Source organism: Pyrus communis, chromosome 5, assembly GCF_963583255.1.
Source record: "Pyrus communis chromosome 5, drPyrComm1.1, whole genome shotgun sequence".
NCBI classification, from domain to species: domain Eukaryota; kingdom Viridiplantae; phylum Streptophyta; class Magnoliopsida; order Rosales; family Rosaceae; genus Pyrus; species Pyrus communis.
In genome coordinates, this window is record NC_084807.1 from 16,346,788 (window position 1) to 16,368,543 (window position 21,756).

At 39.1% G+C, this 21,756-nt stretch overlaps 1 pseudogene; it reads right to left on the bottom strand.

Annotated features, from left to right (window-relative positions):
* Nucleotides 1-19,467: 19,467 nt before the first annotated feature.
* LOC137733315 (hevamine-A-like) lies at nucleotides 19,468-20,366 on the bottom strand (annotated as a pseudogene).
* Nucleotides 20,367-21,756: the final 1,390 nt, after the last annotated feature.

The window sequence follows — 21,756 nt, forward strand, 5'->3', positions numbered from 1 at the left end:
AGAAGCCATGTCCGAATCTAATTAGTATGTAGTAGAACAACTATACACCGTCATCGTGGTGTCCTGTCGTGTCCAAAATTAACGTTTTAATGAATCAAAGAAAAGTTGGTTGTGACGTGATTTTATTCAATTTGTAGGCCACAATTGATGCAGGCAAATCCTACTTTCACGTTCTGTGGTTGAGAAATTTTCTTGAACGAAAGACAAACCGACAACCTTAGCTGTAGTTTTCAAATGGTTGATGAGTACCTTCCATTTTCTCAGTGAATGTAGTTTTCAATAATCTTATACTTACCATATATTTATTATTATCTATATCATTTTTTTGACAGGAGTAAAATCCATCAACATATACGGATTTCACTTTTATTAAAAATATATGCAAACTATAGTTCAAATATATATAGTAAGACTAGTATTTTTGTTTTCTAATGTACTTGACTTTTTGAAGAAGTATGGGTCTCTAATTGTTAGAGAGTCTTAACACCCATTCTAATAATAATTTTTGGAATGTGTTACCCACACACTCTTTTTAACTTTTCATGCACCTTCTTAATTTGTTGTTGTCGGATCAAATGAATTAAAAAGAAATCAGCGACATAAATTAACAAGAGATGCTTGAGAATTAAAAAAATGTGTGTGGATAGCACATCCTTAATTTTTAAGTGGTAGGTTTAATAGCATCCAAATTATGTGAAGGGGATTTTGTTTTCTCAAACTCTGAAGTATCCCACACTTCGAAAAATATGATTAATTTTAGTGGGGCCTAGAAACTCTGATGAATTCCACACTTCAAAAAAAATTCTCAAAATCTGAAGTATCCTACACTTTGAAAAATATGATTAATTTTAGTGGGGCCTAGAAACTCCAATTCCACACTTCAAAAAAAATAAAAATAAAAAATCAAGAGAACTGTCCGAACTGCACTGATGATTTAGTTTGGTTTGGTTTTTTTTTTTTAATTTTCGATGGTTAAATCAAATCGCACCGACTTTAATCGATTTGACAATCGATTCTCAAAATTCTTAGGGTGCGGTTAACCAAACCGACCCCCATATATTTAATTTTATTTTTTTAACCATAATTAATACGTGTAGTAATACAAACGGTTAATTAAACCAGGGGGACCATTTCGAGAACGCAGCAACTATTGCTTTGGTGCTCTCCTTAGGCTCCTTTATTTGTGTTTTCCATTGAGCAATCACTCATATTGATGCTACATTATGTAGCTTTTGGAGAGAAAACTGTTATGTATTTTTCATCTTCACACAAACCCAAAACCAACCAAAGCTAACCCACCACTGTCGGTTAAGACCTAGCTTGGTTGGTTTCGGTTTGAAATTTTGGCCCAACTGACTAGGTCAGTTTGGTTTCGATTTTGGCCCAAAACTCGACTGAAACCAACCCGCGCCCACCCCTACTTTTAACATATATTTCTGGAGCAAAGAAGGAAACATGTTGCTCATCTATCTTAAGCAATAATCTTGAGCTTTTACACAATCCAGTAGAGATACAATACAATATTAATTCTATGTTTGTCTATATTGTGTTGCGTTTTGTTTTATTAATTAGTACATTCTTTTCATGTTGGTATGATTTAGTTTGTAGGACAGCCTTTTTTTTTCCCTAGTAGGATTTTCTCCCCTCTTAATCTCCCTCCCCTCCTAATTGAACGGTTACGGTTAAGCCACGTCAACGTTTTGTATTAATTTTTTAATAGCCAAAAGAAGTCAAAAAGCAATCTATGAAAGGAAGGGAAGGAAGGGGATGAGAATAGAAGAGGAGAGAATTCTACTTTTTTCCCAAGTTCTATTATAGGCAATTGAATTTGCATTGTTCAACGGAACCAAACTAGGGGACTATGCACAAGTTAGAAAAGATCTACATGATAGGAGCATATTTATGCAACTTTGTTAGCTTATTTACTTATATCTAGTGAGTTAGTTTCTATTTATTATAGTGATTTAAGCTATTTTCGTGTGTTCGTAGGTTCAATTGGCTAAAGTGGCAAGAAAAGGCAATCTGGAGCATTTTAGAGTAGTTTTGGGCTTGGAATGGCTAGCACATGCATGGAGCAAGGTGGATGGATGAAATTGAAGTTCAAGAGGGGCTAAGAATATGCTAAAGAGATGGAAGAATTAATCCAAGACAAAGAGGATATGGATCTTAGCAAAGAAAGAAGGAAGCAAGAGCCAAGTTACCTTATTTTGTCCTAAACCTATCCTAATCATTCACTACCTAAGTTCTAGCTGTTAGGGGGTCCCTAATTAATTTAGGACATCTAAATATATGTTTCTAGAAGGCCTAATCCCATTCCTAAAGGGAGCGGCACCTTTTCCTTCTAGAAAACCTTTTACCTTGCCATGCAAGCCATTTCCTTTTCTCTCTAGAATCCTGACGCATATCCCTTTCCCTTTTCCTCTTGGATTCTGACATTTATTTACCCTTTTTCCTTAAGGATTTGGAGGGAAAATCTCTCACATCCCGGCCCGGGGCGGATCACTTCCCAGGCCCGCTCCACCACTGTAGCACGATATTGTCCACTTTGGGCTTACCATTCCCTTACGGTTTTGTTTTTGGGAACTCACGAGCAACTTCTCAGTGGGTCACCCATCATGGGATTGCTCTAGCCCCCTTCTCGCTTAACTTCGGAGTTCCTACGGAACCCGAAGCCAGTGAGCTCCCAAAAAGCCTCGTGTTAGGTAGGGATGAGAATATACATATAAGGATCACTCCCCTGGGCAATGTGGGATGTTAAAATCCACCCCTCTTAGGGGCCCGACGTCCTCGTCGGCACACCACGGCCAGGGTTAGACTCTGATACCAAATTGTCACATCCCGGCCCGGGGTGGATCACTTCTCGGGCCCGCTCCACCACCGTAGCACGATATTGTCCGTTTTGGGCTTACCATTCCCTCACGGTTTTCTTTTTTGGGAACTCACGAGCAACTTCCCAGTGGGTCACCCATCATGGGATTGCTCTAGCCCCCTTCTCGCTTAACTTCGGAGTTCCTACGGAACCCGAAGCCAGTGAGCTCCCAAAAGGCCTCGTGTTAGGTAGGGATGGGAATATACATATAAGGATCCCTCCCCTGGGCAATGTGGGATGTTACAAAATCTTTTCCAAAATTAATTAATTAATGCCTTGCATTTTCCCTTTATTTTCATATGTTTCTGCCGCACAAAGGGGACCATTTAGCCATCCATCATACACACAATTCCGCACCAGCCAATTTTCATGCACAAACACCTTGTGTCGCAACCTTGCAAGGTGAAAGGAGAGGAGACCCTTGGAGCCGTGCTTGCCATTCAAGTTTGGATTGTTGGAACGTTCTTAGGATTATTCTATCTTTTGTTTTCAAAGTTTAATTTAAGTTATCTTTGTCTGATTGCGAACATGAGGAACTAAACTCATCTTGGCTAGAGAAGAATTCAAAGCCATGAACATATATGTAATATGAATTGATTTCATCCAATTATTGTTTCGTAAAACATGAATGCAATTTACTTAACTGCTTGATTGATAACTTATTCTTGTATGTTGATTAAGGATGCATACTTAGTTTGCATGCATGAATTTGATGCTAAAATATAAGGGATTTTCACCTAATCCTAATCGTTATGAACTTATATTTGCAAGCAGTGGAGGTCACTAGTCACGATCGTGTAAAGTGAATTCTTGGTAGGAGTATCATGCTTTTCATAGTTACGAATGTCATGTCAATGATTATGATTTTCATAGAACTTAATGATCTTTGATATGTATCTCTATTATGTTGTTCATATAGGGAACTTGATAAGAATAATTTGATTGCGTCGCTGAGTCCAATTCAATGAAATTAGGAAAATATGAGAGTTAATTTGTGCAGTTCACAATTAATTTGGGGGTATTGTCATTCATGATTTATTGGAATAATAATGGGAAATCGATTTGTATGCATATGTGTCATGTGTGGAGAAGAACCCTCTAGCTAGATTATCATCCATCAATTCACCCAAATTCGTATCAATTTACTTAGTTTTTGCAACTTGTTTGTTTAAGTTTTTAATTCTTCAAAACCCAATCCCCCTTTAATATTTTGTGTTTACTTAGTTAGAACCTGTTTAATTTTGTTTCTTTTAGTGTTTTGAGTCAAAGTTAAGTTAGAATTCGTCCAAAATCATTCTTAGTTTCTGTTTTGAGTCAATTTGCTTGTTTTGTGCTGTTTTGAGTCATTCTAGCTTGTTTTGAGTCATTAGAGTCTAGTTTTTTGTTTTTGAGTCTAGTTTAGTGTAATTGAGTCTAATTTGAGTAGATTAGCAATCCCTCATAATCCCCCGGCCTAGAACGATCCCTACTTATCCATGCTACAATTGTCAAAAAGAGGGTTTAATTTGTGTGCTATTATATTATCACATCAAATTTTTGGCGGCGTTGCCGGGGATTAGCAAAATTGCTAATCTCCTCTATTTTTTTTTTGTTTTTGTGTTATTTTGTTTGGTTTCTGATTTTTGTTTTGTTTTGTTGATGTTAGGTACTAGTTTATGACTCGAAGTTTTCAACCTGTTCGTGCACATATCTTGGAGTTTGACGACAATTTTGAGCGAACTTTGAGAAGAAAAAGGAAGGAGCCAAAACCTAATCCACCTAGTTCTAGCTCTGAATCTGAGTTTGACGAAGAAGAAGAAGAAGAAAAGGAAGAGGAAAAACAAATCATAGCTGCGGATAACCGAACAATCAAGGAACTTTCAGCCTCGGGATTGGACAATATCGTACCCCTATACATTCAATATTCTAGGGCAGCTCAAGACAAGACCGATGAGTTCGAATTGAAGTCTAGCTTGCTGCATCATATTCCCAAATACCATGGGCTGTCCATGGAAGATCCAAACAAACACTTGAAGGAATTCGAAGTGGTATGTTCAAGCATGACCCCAATCAACGTGGATGGCAACATTTTGAAGATGAAAGCTTTTCCATTCTCTTTTTTGGAGAAAGCTAAGGATTGGTTATACGAATTGGCACCTGGAACCCTCACCTCTTGGGAAAGCATGAAAAGAGCATTCTTAGAGAAATTTTTCCTAACTTCAAGAGTCATTCTTTTGAGGAAAAAGATTAGTGGAATTCAACAAAGCCAAGGAGAATCATTTCCAGCATATTATGAACGTTTCAAGACTCTAGTTGCATCATGCCCTCAACATCAAATGAAAGAAGAGCTTCCAATTGAGAAACAAATCTTAGATGCCTCGGCATGAGGTGCTTTGGTTGACAAAACACCAATTGATGCCAAGACCTTAATTGCAAATCGAGCCTTGAATGCATAACAATACGAGGGAATTGGGCAAAGAGACACCCCACGATAACAACAACAAGTGAATGAGGTAAGTGCAATTTCTGAATTTCAATCTCAATTGGCTAATCTCACTGTTCTTATGTCACAGGTTGTTGATGGATCCAAAGTGCAAAGAGCAAGTGTTTGTGGCGTGTGCACTATGCAAGGACACTCCAATGATCAATGTCCTCAATTGATAGAGAATGGGGGATGGGAAAGTGCCAATGTCGTGGGCTTTCAAGGCCAAAATCAACCAAGGCATGATCCATACGCCAACACTTACAATCTGGGATGGAGAGATCATCCAAACATGAAGTTGAGGGAGCCTCAACAAACCCAACAACAAGGAGGATTTCGATAGCCACCCTCTCGGATTTTTCAAAGGCCATATGCACCAATGCAACCTCAACCACCTCCAACCCAACCAAATTCAGGTATGTCTTTGGATAATGATAAAGTTATTCAATTACTCACCTCTTTGATGCAAGGAGTACAAAATCAAACCAAAGACATGCAAAATCAAGCTAAGGAGGTGGATGAATTAAAGAAGCAAATGGGACAAGTAGTGGAGTTCATGGGACAATTTAGAGAACAAGGCAAACTGCCAAGTTCAACCATTGTGAATCCAAGGGGAGGATTTGAAACCACCAAGGCTATCACATTAAAAAGTGGCAAGGAAATTGGAACTGACCCATAACCATCCAAATCAAGCCAAAAGGAGGATGAAAAGCTGCAACATGAAGAGGAGGAACAAGGCAAGGCCACGGCAAGGGTAGAACCACCCTTGCCACAGCTACCTAGAGATCCCAAATCGTCCACCACAGGTAAGTTAGGTCCAAATTCACTTAATTCTAACCTTATTCCACCAAATGTGCCTTTCCCTCATAGATTCATGCAATCAAAGAAAGAAGAGAGTGACAAGGACATTCTTGAGACATTTAGAAAGGTGCAAGTCAATATCCCACTCCTTGATGCAATCAAACAAGTTCCAAAGTATGCCAAATTCTTGAAGGAGCTTTGCACAACCAGGAAGAGGATTTCGAACAAGGAAGTGGTAAGGGTAAGTGAGAATGTTTCAGTGGTTTTATAAAGGAAATTGCCTCTAAAATGCAAAGATCTAGGTAGTTTCACAATCCCTTTTGTTATTAGCAATACAAAGTTTGAACATGCTATGTTAGACCTAGGTGCATCCATTAATGCCATGCCTTATTCTATTTATGCATCTATGAACTTAGGAGAGCTGAAAAATGATGGTGTTATTATTCAATTAGCCGATCGTTCTAATGCATATCCAAAAGGAGTTTTAGAAGATGTTTTGGTGTAGGTTAATAATTTAATCTTTCCGGCTGATTTCTATGTGCTTGATATGGAAGATTCGACCCATTCCACACCATTGCCGATCCTACTTGGGAGACCTTTCATGAAAACAGCCTGCACCAAGATAGATGTGTGCAAGGGGATGTTAACAATGGAGATGGTAAGATTATTGATTTTAACATTTCTGAAGCTATGAAATATCCTAAAGACGATCATTCTTGTTTTTCTATTGATGTATTTGATTCATAGGTGCAGGAATATCTTGACGACCTAAATAAGGATGCCCTTGAAACAACCATTACAAGAAGAATGAGACTCAAAGAACAAGGGACAGAAATTAAGCACATTCACGGCAAGAACAGGGATTCCCTTGCTGTGCCTAATTTTGAAGATGTGGAGATGGTGGCTGCCTTTGAATCATTGCCATAACATGTTGGTAAGTCTCCAATCCCAATTCCAATTCGCGTTTCTACTAATAAGTTGTTACCCTTAGTGATTCAGGCACCCTCCCTAGAGCTTAAACCATTACCAAATCATTTGAAGTACGTTTTCTTGGGAGACCAAAAGACTTTCCCCGTCATAATTTCTTCATCACTCACGACATTGGTGGAGGAAAAACTAGTTTGGGTATTGAAGGAGTACAAAACAACCCTTGGATGAACCTTGGCCGACATTAAGGGGATAAGTCCTACAACATGCATGCATCTGTTGACCCTAAAAATTACAAAGCCTACGTGGCGTGCAGGCTGAATAACTAATGAACTAACTATGTCCTTCGGTTGATGCGGGGCGTGCTAACTCGTCGGCCAAGCCTGGCCGACGAGTACAATTTGTTGATGTTGCGTTGGGCGTGTTGCTAACTTCTTGATCTTGCGATTGTGGCCTAGGAAAAAACAAGTCTCGGCCTTTGGATTCTCGAGCCTGAAAACAAGGCTGCTAATTTTGCAAAGTTCACTAATCGTCGGCGCCAGATTCGGTCACAGTGATTATATTTGTGAAAGTATACGCACGTCAAATCGACACCAGACTATATGGACACAAGTACTCAAAGGAGATATATGTCTTGATGGTAAATGTGGTTCGGCCGTCAGAATGCCAAACTCTAAAACTCACTTATGAGTATCCAATCATAAAATCACTCGGCGTCCAATGCGCCAAATGTCATAACTCGTAACACCTTACTTCGCCGAGAAGGCTAATAAGATGACCTCTGCCAACAAGGATTCAAAAACCTTTCTCGACCGAGACTTGGATAGGTAACCAGTCGGCCTCGACGCAGTGCTGTTTATCCAAACTGAAGGTGCTCCTCGATCGACTGATTCTATGGCAACATTGTTGTTTATCCAAACTGAAGATGTTCACCAGTTGCCTTCATAGTGCTGTTTATCTAAACTGAAGATGTGTCGGCGGAAAAAGAAAATTAAAAAAAATCTCAAGATGTTTGAGAGGTTTACGTAAGGCAATTGTGTGTTGAATTTGAGGGCTTTTAATGATGCACTCTTCTCTCTATTTATAGCAACAAATCCTCATCAAGATCGAGTAGGAACCATATTCGGATTAAGACTTCTTATTATAATCCAGCTTTATCTTGACCAATCCTACTTTTATTAGGACTTTGAACTCACCCCCTTTTCAGGCCGCATTTATTATCGGTTGAGAATCCATATTACACTAGGACCCCTTATCGTATTGGGACTTCTTCAACCCATCCGTTCATCCAAATTACTCCTTCTTGCAATAGAACTCGACCACCTTTACTGAACAGCCTGGGACTAGCAGGCAGCCCATAGTATATTTGGAAAAGCTTTGGGCCGAACCTACGCTTGGCCCAAAATGTTAGTTTGGGTCTAAACATTGCCCCCTCGCTTCTGAGGTCTTCGACCTGGAACCCTTTAGCTGATTTTCAGCCTTGAAGAAGCGAACCCCAGAAGATAACTACAGGATAATGAAAAGCCTCACACATCCCAACCGTCGAACGTATTTATGACACACGATCACACGATTCAAATTTCCCTGCACATCTTGCCGCGTGTCAATCCCTTGGTTATCCTAGCAGCCCCTAATCATAACCCTCGAAAACGTGCGCTAGCCGAAACGTCTCTTCCATATTAATGCATTAAATCCGCCGCAACACGCAATCGTGCATTCTCAAACCATGAAAATCTCAATTTTTCCCCCGAGATTCCCAAAATACCCATAATGATTATGGATTTCCCGGTCGATTTCGCCCTAAAATTTGAAAATTAACTGCTTTTGAAGATCAAATGTTTGACCTTCCTCTCGAAATGCCTATAAATACCTAAGTTTCCTTCATTTATATTTTACGTCTTCAAATAACTTGAAACTCTTCTAGCCATTTCTGCCTTCAACATCCCAGAAAGTCTCAAGCTCTCATCCCAGAAATCTTTCCAAGCTTTCTTCCCAGAAATCCTTCCAACCTCCCCACAATGGCTTCCAACACCTTTATTTCCAAACTTTTCGACGAATGTGCTAAGTGCCGGGACTTTATTGACCGGAGTGCCATAAAAAACCTGCGATTTGAAAGTGACTCAAGCGCCTCCCATCAGATCTTGGGACCACTTTTCAAAGACAACGTCCCAGCATCCATCACCAACCTCCTCAAGGATCACTACCTGGCACTCATGCGTCAAGGTTTTGGTTGGTCGAAGTGGGAATCAACTAAACCCCAAGGAGCTTGGCCTTTAACCATCGCGGCTTGGGTAGCGTGGGTCGAAAGGATGGAGAAGTTCTTCAGTAAAGAATGGAGGGTTCTTGGTATCTATGACGCTATCAAGCTCTCGACCATCGAGATTGTTATGGACAAGGAGCTTCTTATGGCAGATCTAAGCTTTTGGTGCTCGGCCACCAATACCATGATTCTTCCGCTTAGCCCCATTGGTCCCACCATTCTTGACGTCTTAGCCATTCTCGGGACCTCTCATTCAGGTGTCTCGATCGATGTTTCTCTCTCTCTCTAGGTGTCCATCCAATCTCGACCTCAAGATGCTCTTCGATGAACGTGTTGTCGAATCACTGAGGAAGAAACACCAAGAGCCCATAAAAGAAGAAGTTCAGAAACTGCACAAGAACTTCTTCAACTACAACACCCTTATCCAGCATTTCGCTGGCCTAGGCGAAGAAAATTTCAGGAAGGGGGAACATGAAGCCTTCCTTTTCTATTAATACAACAAATTCATTTTTTGTTCCAAATTAAATAAGTGTTTGGTCGAGAACATGCTGGTTGCTGAGCCATTAGCTAGTGGTCACGTCCTGGCACTTAGCTCGGCCGTCCTTGCCCAGCTTACCCGTTGTCTAGCCGAGGCGACGGTAAACAAGATTAACCCACAACAGACTGGCTCACTCTGGGTTCTTCAATTATGGCTGCAGGTCTATTTCGCCACCCTCAAGCCAGAAACCCCAAACTTCGTACCCACCAAAGTCTTGGGTCTTCAATTGGGCTCTAGACCCGCTTCTCCTCATTCGGCCAAATAAGTCTTCAAATACTTTTTCGGCCTAGAAGACCTCTCTGATGATGAATTTTTGATCTGCCGTCAACAAGAATACCCTTCTTCTATCAAACTCCCATCCTCGACATGGGATGAAGCCAAAGATGCTGACCTCCGAAAGAGCTGGGGGTCGTTTGTTCTGACTCGCGACCTTCCATTCGGCTGTGACGCCAAACGTTCAAGCTGGGAAATCTACCAACCCCACTTCACCGCACGGCAACTTGGGTACCTTCAAGGCTGCCCGCTGCCCCTACTAACATCTCGTTCTCTCATGAGCTAAGGACGCATTTCTGGTTCTTCGGAAAGAGAATACAGGGAGGCCGAGCAAGAATTTCAAGAAAGGTGTAAGAAATTCCGTCTTCGATTGAACGTCCCTGAGACTCTCAATACTGCCACCTTCGTCGATTGGTGGGCCGCGTATACTCAAGACTTTTTTGACGCGCCCGTCGAAAATGTTATCGAGAAAATATTCGGCGACCGCTCGAAGAAAACTTCTGCCCCCACACCCATAGAAAAAAGCTCAAGGTATTTGTCTATCTACCTTCATTCTTCAAATACCTAACTTCAACTTTGCTGACCTGCTTTGGTTTCCTTAGGTGGTGGAGCGTTGAAAACGACAGACATGATTGTCACGACCGTGGTCAAGAAGAAATCGACCCCTTCTTCCAAGAAAATCAAAGCCACCGCACATGCTTTGCTGAGCAAACGGCCCTGCTAGGACACGGAGACGGCAGGTGAAGCTCCTCGACCCCCAAAACGCGTCAAGAAATTGGTAAAAGAGAGAACGAGAGATTCACGTTATCTCTAGTCAGACCACATGAGCGACCGATCCTAGTGTCTTTCCTCCCGTTCCAGTTGTCCAGGCCTTGACGGAAAAACGGCTAACGCCAACCCACCAAACTGCCTAACCAATCCCTGAGGTCGTAGTTGGACTAACTGTCGCTTTATTTGCAGCTTCGGAGCCGACTGTTGAACCAGTTTTGGAAGAGGTGGCCACACTCGCCGAGACAACTCCCAACAAACAACCAACGATCAATTTAGAAAAGGTATGATGATGTTATTGGTAACCCCCTTCGTCACATCAAATTCACAAATATTGACGACTTTTTATTTCAAGATGACGAAAACGATGAAATCTCATTGACGAGCCGCCCTCGACCAACCAAAGCCCTTATTGTAAATCCCCCTCCTGTGGTTGAGGCGGCCGATCAAGATAATCCTCTTGTAGCAGATCACGGGAAAAGGCCACTCGTTGAGCCTAAAGCGACGGCGGAGACGCTGGTCCATTAGTAAGATCAAAACCTCAGCGTTCTTCCTTAAGAAGTTACTTCAGGTTTCGTAAGGCTCGATCCCTTTCTCTGTTTAATTTTACTACAACAAATTTGAACCTAGAAAATATTAAATGTTAGGTGCCCGACCATTCGTTTCACCTACAGTTCTACGCACCGAAGGTTCGTTCTTTTCTTGGACATACAGGATTCTATAGACGTTTTATCAAGGATTTCTCGAAAATTTCCACACCCATATGCCGACTTTTCCAAAAGGATGTGCCATTTATGTTCGATGAAGCATGTGAGAAGGCTTTCAATCACCTTAAGGAGATGCTAACTTCGGCCCCCATCATAGTTCCACCAAATTGGAGTCTTCCTTTTGAGCTCATGTGCAATGCCTCTGGTTATGCAATAAGAGTTGTTTTAGGCCAAATGAAGAACAAATAGCCACATGTCATCTATTATGCATCCTGAACCTTGAATGATGCTCAATTGAACTACTCCACCATTGAAAAAGAACTTCTTGATGTTGTGTTTGCTTTAGATAAGTTTCGTTCTTATTTACTTGGCACTAAAGTTATTGTTTATTCTGACCATGCAGCGTTGAAGTACTTATTCACCAAGAAAGAGGCCAAACCAAGGCTAATTTGCTGGATGCTTCTCCTCCAAGAGTTCGATATCGAAATTCGAGACAAGAAAGGAAGTGAAAACGTGGTGGCTAACCACTTGAGCCGTTTGGTGCACAATGAGGAGTCACTACCTATCCAAGAGACGTTCCTAGATGAGCAATTGTTGACCATTGAGGTAAGTGAACCATGGTATGTTGATTTGGTGAATTATTTAGTGACTAAACAAGTTCCAAGCACCCTAAATAAGCACCAACGTGATAAACTCAAAAAGGATGCACAGTTTTATGTGTGGGATGACCCATATTTGTGGAAATATTACTCTGATCAGATTCTTCGTAAGTGTGTGCATGATTCTGAGTTTAATTCAATTCTGTCACACATATGCATGTGGGGGTCATTTTGGCACACAACGCACAGCCCTTAAGGTGTTAAAATGTGGATTTTATTGGCCTATTATCTTTAAGGATGCTAAAACTTTTTGTATAACTTGTGATCGTTGTCAAAGAACGGGCAATATAGGTGCAAAAGATCAAATGCCGCAAAATCCTATCTTTTCTGTTGAGATTTTTTATGTTTGAGGTATTGATTTCATGGGTCTTTTTCCTTCATCTCATGGTTTCAATTATATTTTACTTGCGGTTAATTATGTATCGAAATGGGTGGAAGCAAAAGCCACCTATACTAATGATTCCAAAGTGGTTGCAAATTTTGCCAAAACTAACATTTTTTCCAACTTTGGGATGTCGAGAGTTCTAATAAGTGATGGGGGTTCCCATTTTTGTAATTGAACCATTGAGGCGCTGCTTAAGAAGTATAATGTCACGCATAAGGTTTCAACACCTTATCATCCTCAAACAAGTGGGCAAGCTGAGGTTTCTAATCGAGAAATCAAGCAAATTTTGGAGAAAATAGCTAGGCCAACAAGAAAGGATTGGAGTTTGTGTTTGGATGATGCATTGTGGGCGTATCGTACGGCCTACAAAACACCAATTGGGATGTCCCCATTTCAGCTCATCTATGGGAAACCATGCCATCTTTCCGTGGAATTGGAACACAAAGCACAATGGGCGGTCAAAACATTCAATATGGACATAGATGCGGCTGGAATTCATAGAAAGCTTCAATTGAATGAGCTTGAGGAGATTAGAAACGAGGCTTATGAGAACGCTTGTATTTACAAGGAAAAAACAAAGGCATTCCATGATAAGATGATTCGTAGCAAGACATTCTCAATTGGGCAGAAAGTGTTACTTTTCAACTCTCGCATTCGATTGTTTCCCGGTAAGTTACGTTCTAAATGGATTGGTCATTTTGTTGTTACTAATGTTTTTCCTTATGGTGCAGTTCACATTTAAAGTTTAAAGACCAGACAAGAATTCAAAGTGAATGGACACCGTTTAAAGCCTTATTATGAGTATTTTGAGGAGCATGTCATGGAGGATGTACCCCTCCATGCCGTGGACCCTAATGGAGCTTAAAATGAGGTATCGTCATGTTGGAAGACGTTAAAGCAAATGCTTCTTGGGAGGCAACCCATGCATTCAAATAAAGATGACCTAGGAATCTCCAACAATCCACAACCAGATTTGCGTTCCTTAACCCTACTCTTGATTGCTTTTACTTTGCCATAATTGTCATGTTTGTTAGTTGTTTGATTGTTTGTGTGTGAGTCTCTGTTTGAAACATTGAGGACAATGTTTGGTTTAAGTGTGGGGGGGGGGGGGGGGAGGGGGTAAACAAAGTGTTTTTCATGAATTTCGTCAGATTTTATCACCTATCACTTCTAAAGTTGTTACTCACTGTTTTTAAGTGTTTTTATTGTGTTTTGAAATGTTTTAATGTGTTTTGAAAGGAAAATACGAAAATTTGAAGAAAAAATCGAAAAAGTTTTGAAAAAACCCAAAATGAGTCGTTTTTAGAGTTGTTTTTTATGTGTGTTTGTGTCTTAGGGTACCTTCCAACACAATGATGAGGATTTGGTTCTTAATTGCATGACTGTTAAAGAAAGTTACAAACATGGATGGAAGTTTGATTTTCTCTTTGGTTTATGCTTAGTTGTAGTTGTCGTTTACGAATTCACATGTAATCACAAAAGAAAAAAAATCAGTTTTTGTAACATGCTTGAAGGAAAGAACTCAAACTAACGCTACAACCCTGAGAGACTTGAGCCTAAACTTTATTTGGAGAGTTATTAATCTGTGATTTCTTGTTTTCTAAGGTCGTTGCATGATCTCATTATTTCTTTGCTTGGTTGCTACTTAGAATGTGTTTTCATCATTATAGATCCAAATACTAGAACTCATGCCCGTTTCATTCAAAGCATAAAATTGAGTGCATAACATATAATAAGATGAAGTTGTTTAGTTAAACCAGAGCCAAAAAGCCTTACCCTTTGCATTTGTATTGTAGGTTTAACCCCTTTGAGCCTTATTTAGCCTATTTTCTTTGTTAGCCACAATATCCTTACCTACCTTAGAATAGGACTATCCATACCCTTGTTCTTAAAGGATAGTGAAACATGACTTAGAGGGAATTCCTTTTGATCTACATTATGCAGAAGAACAAGTGTGGGGGAAGGTTTTTCATTGGAAATATGAAACTTAAAAAATAAATAAATAAAATAAAAAAAAGTTGAGAAATAAGTGAGAATAAACTCACAAGTATTGGTTATTGAAGAAAGTGTCCAAAAGTTGAAATCTGGCCCAAAGTATTATGTAAATCTCCCATGGGTGTTCAAAGTTGATTTCTGCATTCAAAAGTGAATTCTAAGTGTTTATTTTATTACTTTGCTTACTATCGCTTTAAGAACCTTTGTTTATCCTTTACCTTTCTTTGTTAGCCAATACCTTAGCCCCGTTACAACCCTTAGACTTCTATCTTGATTGTTATGTGTTTCAATATGTAGAGTTTGAAATTGGTATGAGCATATGAAATCCCTAGTTCTCGCTTCTAAGTAGTGGCATTCCGTTCATGAGATCATATACATGTTGTATTAATAATTCCATAAAGTGCTTTCTTTGTTATAACATATGTGAGTGCTAGTCTACATGTTTACATCAATCTTCTCACATATACCTAGTGTAAGGAGTGTAGTCAGAAAATCTGTGTGAAAATAGAGAGTATATCCGGTGAGGAATTGAGGGAATTCTCTAAGGCACGTTACTACATTCAAAATGTTGTTTTAATTGAAATGTTGTTTTAATTGATTAAATGCGAGCTAGTGAGTGGTGACCGTGGTCAAGTGTTTACTCAAGAGTAAAGAGAGCAAAAAATATGTGGGAGTGGTGATTTTTAATATGTCATGTTGCATTGAAAATCCCTAAGGCAAATGTTGAAAGGTCTAGATTATGTTTTGTTTGTTTTGTTTTGCTCGAGGACTAGCAAAAGCTAAGTGTGGGGGAATTTGAAAGGAGCATATTTCCGTGACTTTGTTAGCTTATTTCCTTATATTTAGTGAGTTAGTTACTATTTATTATAGTGATTTAAGCTATTTTCATGTGTTTGTAGGTTCAATTGCCTAAAGTGGCAAGAAAAAGGCAATCTGGAGCATTTTAGAGCAATTTTGGGCTTGGAATGGTTAGCACATGCATGGAGCAAGGTGGATGGACGAAATTAAAGTTCAAGAAGGGCTAAGAATATGCTAAAGAGATGGAAGAATTAATTCAAGACAAAGAAGATATGGATCTCAGCAAAGAAAGAAGGAAACAAGAGCCAAGTTACCTTATTTTGTCCTAAACCTATCCTAATCCTTCACTACCTAAGTTCCAGCTATTAGGGGGGTCCCTAATTAATTTAGTACACCTAAATATATGTTTCTAGAAGGCCTAATCCCATTCCTAAAGGGAGACACACATTTTCCTTCTAGAAACCCTTTCCCTTGTCGTGCAAGCCTTTTCCCTTTCTCTCTAGGATCCTACTGCATATCCCTTTCCTTTTTCTTCTTGGATTTTGACATTTATTTACCCTTTTTCCTTGAGGATTTGGAGAGCAAATCTTTCCCAAAATTAATTAATTAATGCCTTGCCTTTTCCTTTTATTTTCATATGTTTCTGCTGCACAAAGGGGACCATTCAGCCATCCATCATACATACAATTCAGCACCAGCCAATTTTCAAACACAAACACCTTGTGTCGCAGCCTTGCAAGGAGAAAGGAGAGGAGACCCTTGGAGCCGTGCTTGCCATTCAAATTTGGATTGTTGGAACATTCTTAGGTGTATTCTATCTTTTTTAATGTTTAATTTAAGTTAACTTTGTCTGATTGCAAACATAAGGAACTAAACTCATCTTGGCTAGAGGAGAATTCAAAGCCATGAACATATATGTAATATGAATTGACTTCATCCAATTATTGTTTCGTAAAACATGAATGCAATTTACTTAACTGCTTGATTAACTTATTCTTGTATGTTGATTAAGGATGCATACTTAGTTTGCATGCATGAATTTGATGCTAAATATAAGGGATTTTCACCTAATCGTTATGAACTTATATTTGCAAGTAGTGGAGGTCACTAGTCACGATCGTGTTAAGTGAATTCTTGGCCGGAGTATCATGTTTTTCATAGTTACGAATGTCATGTCAATGCTTATGATTTTCATAGAACTTAATGATCTTTGATATGTATCTCTATTATGTTGTTCATATAGGGAACTTGATAAGAATAATTTGATTGCGTCGCTGAGTCCAATTCAATGAAATTAGGAAATTTGAGAGTTAATTTGTGCAGTTCACAATTAATTTGAGGCATTGTCATTCATGGTTTATTGGAATAATAATTGGAAATCGATTTATATGCATATGTGTCATGTGTGGAGAAGAACCCTCTAGCTAGCCTATCATCCATCAATTCACCCAAATTCGTATCAATTTACTTAGTTTCTGCAACTTGTTTTTTAAAGTTTTAAATTCGTCAAAACCCAATCCCCCTTTGATGTTTTGTGTTTACTTAGTTAGAACCTGTTTAATTTTGTTTCTTTTAGTGTTTTGAGTCAAAGATAAGTTAGAATTCGTCCAAAATCATTCTTAGTTTCTGTTTTGAGTCAATTTGCTTGTTTTGTGCTGTTTTGAGTCATTCTAGCTTGTTTTGAGTTATTAAAGTCTAGTTTTCTGTTTTTTAGTCTAGTTTAGTGTAATTGAGTCTAATTTGAGTAGATTAGCTATCCCTCCTAATCCCCAACCTAGAACGATCCCTACTTATCCATACTACAATTGTCAAAAAGAGGGTTTAATTTGTGTGCTATTATATATCACATCACTACACATGTATTCCAGTACAAACATCAGTTGAATATTAGAGTACGCAACAAACAAACGAACTAACTAAACATAAAACTTTATTAAATGGAATTGCGAAAAAGGCTACATGAACCAAAAAGACTACATCTTGACTGACTTGATTGAAAATAACTAATACAAGCACTACTATATCTAGTGAAAATTAAAGCAAAACCCTAATTCTTAATGGGTAAGAAACTCCAATATCCTTGACCCACAAGAAAACCATAAACAATAATAAAATAATAACTAATTTTCCAACACCTCTGTCAAACTTATGGTGGTACACGTCATGAGTTTGCCAACAAACAAATGCGGATGCAAGCTCCGTTAGGCGAACACGACAAGGCAAGCTCCGTTAGGCGGACATGACAAGGCAAGCTCCGTTAGGCGGACACAACAAGACAAGTTCTGTTAGGCGAACAAAGCAAGACAACCGAACAATGAGCACTTCAAACGAACAATTCAAGTGAGCAATTCGAGCGAACAATTCAAGCGAGCGAACAATCAATACCAGTAAACTAGAAAGCAATTTCCAATCAACCAATCATCACTCAACAGCAGATTCCAAGGGCAAATTCAACATAGGAGCATAAATAAAAAGCATATGAACGTTCTCCGTCACTAAACGAACGGATTCCCATACCCCATCAGCAACAACAAACATTAGGCACTCCAATTTATTAACATGCACAAAACGTCATTCAAGTGATCACTAGTCCAAGCACTCAAACGATCGTTGTGGTAAGCAAGAACAATAGACTTTCAAATACAAGAGTGTAGGCTTCAACTAACAAATACAGACTCGGCTCAACACGGTAGGCCCACGTGGACCTCATTTCAAAACCAATCATTTTTTCTTACTTTTGCCCTTTATTCTGGGGACTTCCTTCAACCACGGGGCAGATGGTGCAGGTCATTGATCAAGTGGTCTAGAGGTGTGGTGCAAGTACGAGACTGCGGCAAAGTGCAAGGCGAAGACGAACTCGATCCGAGTTTGTGGTTCTTGTGTCTGGGCTTCGTCAGACAAGTGATGGGTTCATGGATGTCGAGTAGTAGCGGTGGTTAATGTAGAAGACAATGAATGCTGGTGGTTCGAGAAGATGGTGGCGCGGTGGTTCAAGCAAGCGAGGTTCGAGACGGGATGATGCAGGTAGGATGATTCGGTCAGGCAAACGAGGTAGCGGCAATTCGAAACCATGGGATCATACAACAGTAAACAACGGATTAAGGCTCTGATAGCTTGGTGCAACAACGAGTTCAATTTTTGTGTTTTTTTTTCTTTTTTTTTCAACGACAAAACCCTAATCTAGGTACAAGGACAAAACAAACTATAACCGAACTGATATCCGGCGATTGAAAAACAAATTGATACCACCAAGAACAGATCAACCCCGTAGGATCGAATCTGCTCTGATACCAAGTTGAATATCAGAGTACGCAACAAACAAACGAACTAACTGAATATAAAATTTTATTAAATGGAATTACCAAGAAGGCTACATGAACCGAAGAGACTATATCCCAACTAACTTGATTGAAAATAACTAATATAAACACTACTATATATAGTGAAAACTAAAGCAAAACCCTAATCCTTAACGGGCAGGAAACTCTAATATCTTTGGCCCACAAGAAAACCATAAACAATAATAAAATAATAACTACTTTTCCAACAACATCAACGTCATACGTACTCCATGCCACTTAATTTGTGTTATTCACATGTTAGACTTGAAAATTAGAATTTTATATTCAAATTCTATACATTTTTCCTCATGGTGCAAGGGGAAAAATGTAATTTTGAGCTATTCTATAATAAAAACTTGGAATGGTTGAAATCAAGTCAATTTTGTTTCCACCATGAGTTATGCTTAATAGCAAAAAATACAAAACATCTTGCTTTGGCATAGGTTATGGTGGTTTTTTGGATGAAATTAAGTTTGGTTAATTAGGAGGTTGTCAAGTTTATTAGAATGATTAAGAACTAGTTTGGTATTGCTGTGCATTGTAAAAAAGTTGTTTCGGCTGTGAAAAGCATGAGAAGGAGCATTAGTATAAAAAACACAAAATATTCTTATGATATATGTACGTAAAGAGTACACAAATTAACATCACAGACAACTAGAGTTGTCAATGATTTTGACAATTAATCTTAGACATGGCTCTTGATGGAAGAGCTATAGTTGTCTTGATCATCATAGTATTTGGACCACAACATAACTCCTCCATACTTGGAAGAACCCTAGATTGCTGGAAGCACTTTAGAAGTGAGATCATCCACAGGAATGAATCCACTCGCAGCAGCTGTAGGAGCAGCTGGTAGTCCCAGGAAGATCTTTGTCGCCGGAATATCAGAAATCCACTACTTCCATGCATTTTCAAGGCTGCTCAGATCCCCCGACGAGTATTGGCATGGAGGGTTGTTGTAGAATTGCACCCAAACATTGTTGAAAAGGCCCGTCTTTAGGGCACCTCCAACCCAAGCATCAGGGAAAGAACACTGAGGAGCTGCAGTTAAGCAAACTTTCTTCCCTTTTTTACTATAAGCAGAGAGGAACCTTGCTAGGTCATCCCAATGTAGGGTTGTTCCTCCCTCAATATCAAAATCAATTCCATCCAAAACAGCGTCACCAAGTGGGGGCGCGATGAAGATATTCCCCCCAAGAAATTGTTCCACAAATAAGTTGTTACCTGCCTAGCATCCTCTTTAGATGTAAGGCAGTAGCTCCCTGCTCCTCCTCCGATGGAAAGAATGACCTTGAGACCTTTCGCTTGGCATGATTTAATGTCGGAGCTCAAACCGGTGCAGCGATTTGTGTATGGATCAGAGTGTCCGGCCAGGTTGATCATGGGGGTCTGGCCATTGCCAAGAGTTGGAAGGAAAGCTAAGATGACATATTCATAGTTGCCTGTGGCACAAATCTCCTCCAAGGTACCCTCATTCCCGTTTTGTCCCCAGTAGATGGCAATGCCCGCAGCTTCAGCTCCGAATTGTAGAGCTAGGGTTATTGAAATGAGGAATGCTAGTGAAATTCCTAACTTTGGTGCCATAATCTGCACTAGAATTTGCTTAATATTTTTTTGTTAATCACTACTTTCTTGGTGTAGTGTTTCGATTAACATGTCATTCCTTCAAATTTATAGGAGGAATTTGATCCCATTCGATGGAAACACCCTGTGCTTTTGTGGAACACCACTGCGTAGCTGACAAGTCACTTACTGCCCGCCTGATTGCCTTTTGCATCAGATAACCAATGGCCGTCGATTGACGCACACAGCACATCAGATCGCATCCCCACATATCTTATAATTGAGGCCTTTATCCGATTAGTGGCCCACGGCCTAGCCCTTGTTTGATTTGCCTTGGCCGAGGGTCGACTCCACAACATGTCTTTCTTTTTGTCAACTGTGTAACAAGTTGTTATTTAATACTATAGTCTAATAGTATTTTTCTTCATTTATAAGTGAGAGATTTTAGGTTCGATTCTCATCAAAAACGAATTTGAACCACATTATTACTAGCCCATTGTGAAGCTAAGCTCACCCTTGTCCCTCATATTATAGAAAATATTATTTGTTAAAAAAATAAACAAAAACACTGTAAAACAAGTTTGCCTGTACACGAACAAACACGCATAAACAATTAATTCTAGCACAAATTATTATGTTGATAGCAGTTGGTTTACCCAAACGGCTACTTAATTAGAAATCGAAATGAATTTCCACATGCACGAATATAGTCGTGTATTTAGGTCCCTTGTACTGTACCCGTGAATATTTTTTTTATAAGAAGTGGCTTAAAATTCATTATATAAGCCAACAATAGGCTTCTCAGTACATTACAATTGAGATATGCTTCTCAATTAAATAATCAGGTATTACAATAGAAGATTCATCCAATCAAGTACAATAAAGAAAAGAATCCAAACTGAATATTTCTCTACTCCTTATTGTTTCCACATTTCACCTCAATTTTTATTTAATAGTTCGAACTACTATATACCACATATTACCAAACTCATGACTGCAAAGTTGCAGATGCCAATTAACAAAATTTTACAAAATTCTACAAGAAAACATAATAGTAAACTGAGTTTGCATAATTGGAGCATGCATTCAAATTTCAAATTCCAAAATTCCTGGAGTAAAAAAATCCAGAATTCCCACTAAAAATATGTCCAAAATTAGATAAATATATGTCAATTTCTTTTCTAATTTTGTACAAGCCTTTTATGTATGTATAGTTGGATGTGACAAATAGCATGCGACTTGCAATGAGATCGTGGTCCGCTTTAGCCGTTGATTCGTCTTAAGCTGTCATTTTCAATAATTTGAATTTTTTGTATTTTAATTGAAAATAAATATATATATATATATGTATGTAAATATAAATTATAATGGTATTGGATTGACACAAAAGGGCAATTAGGGTTGACAAGAC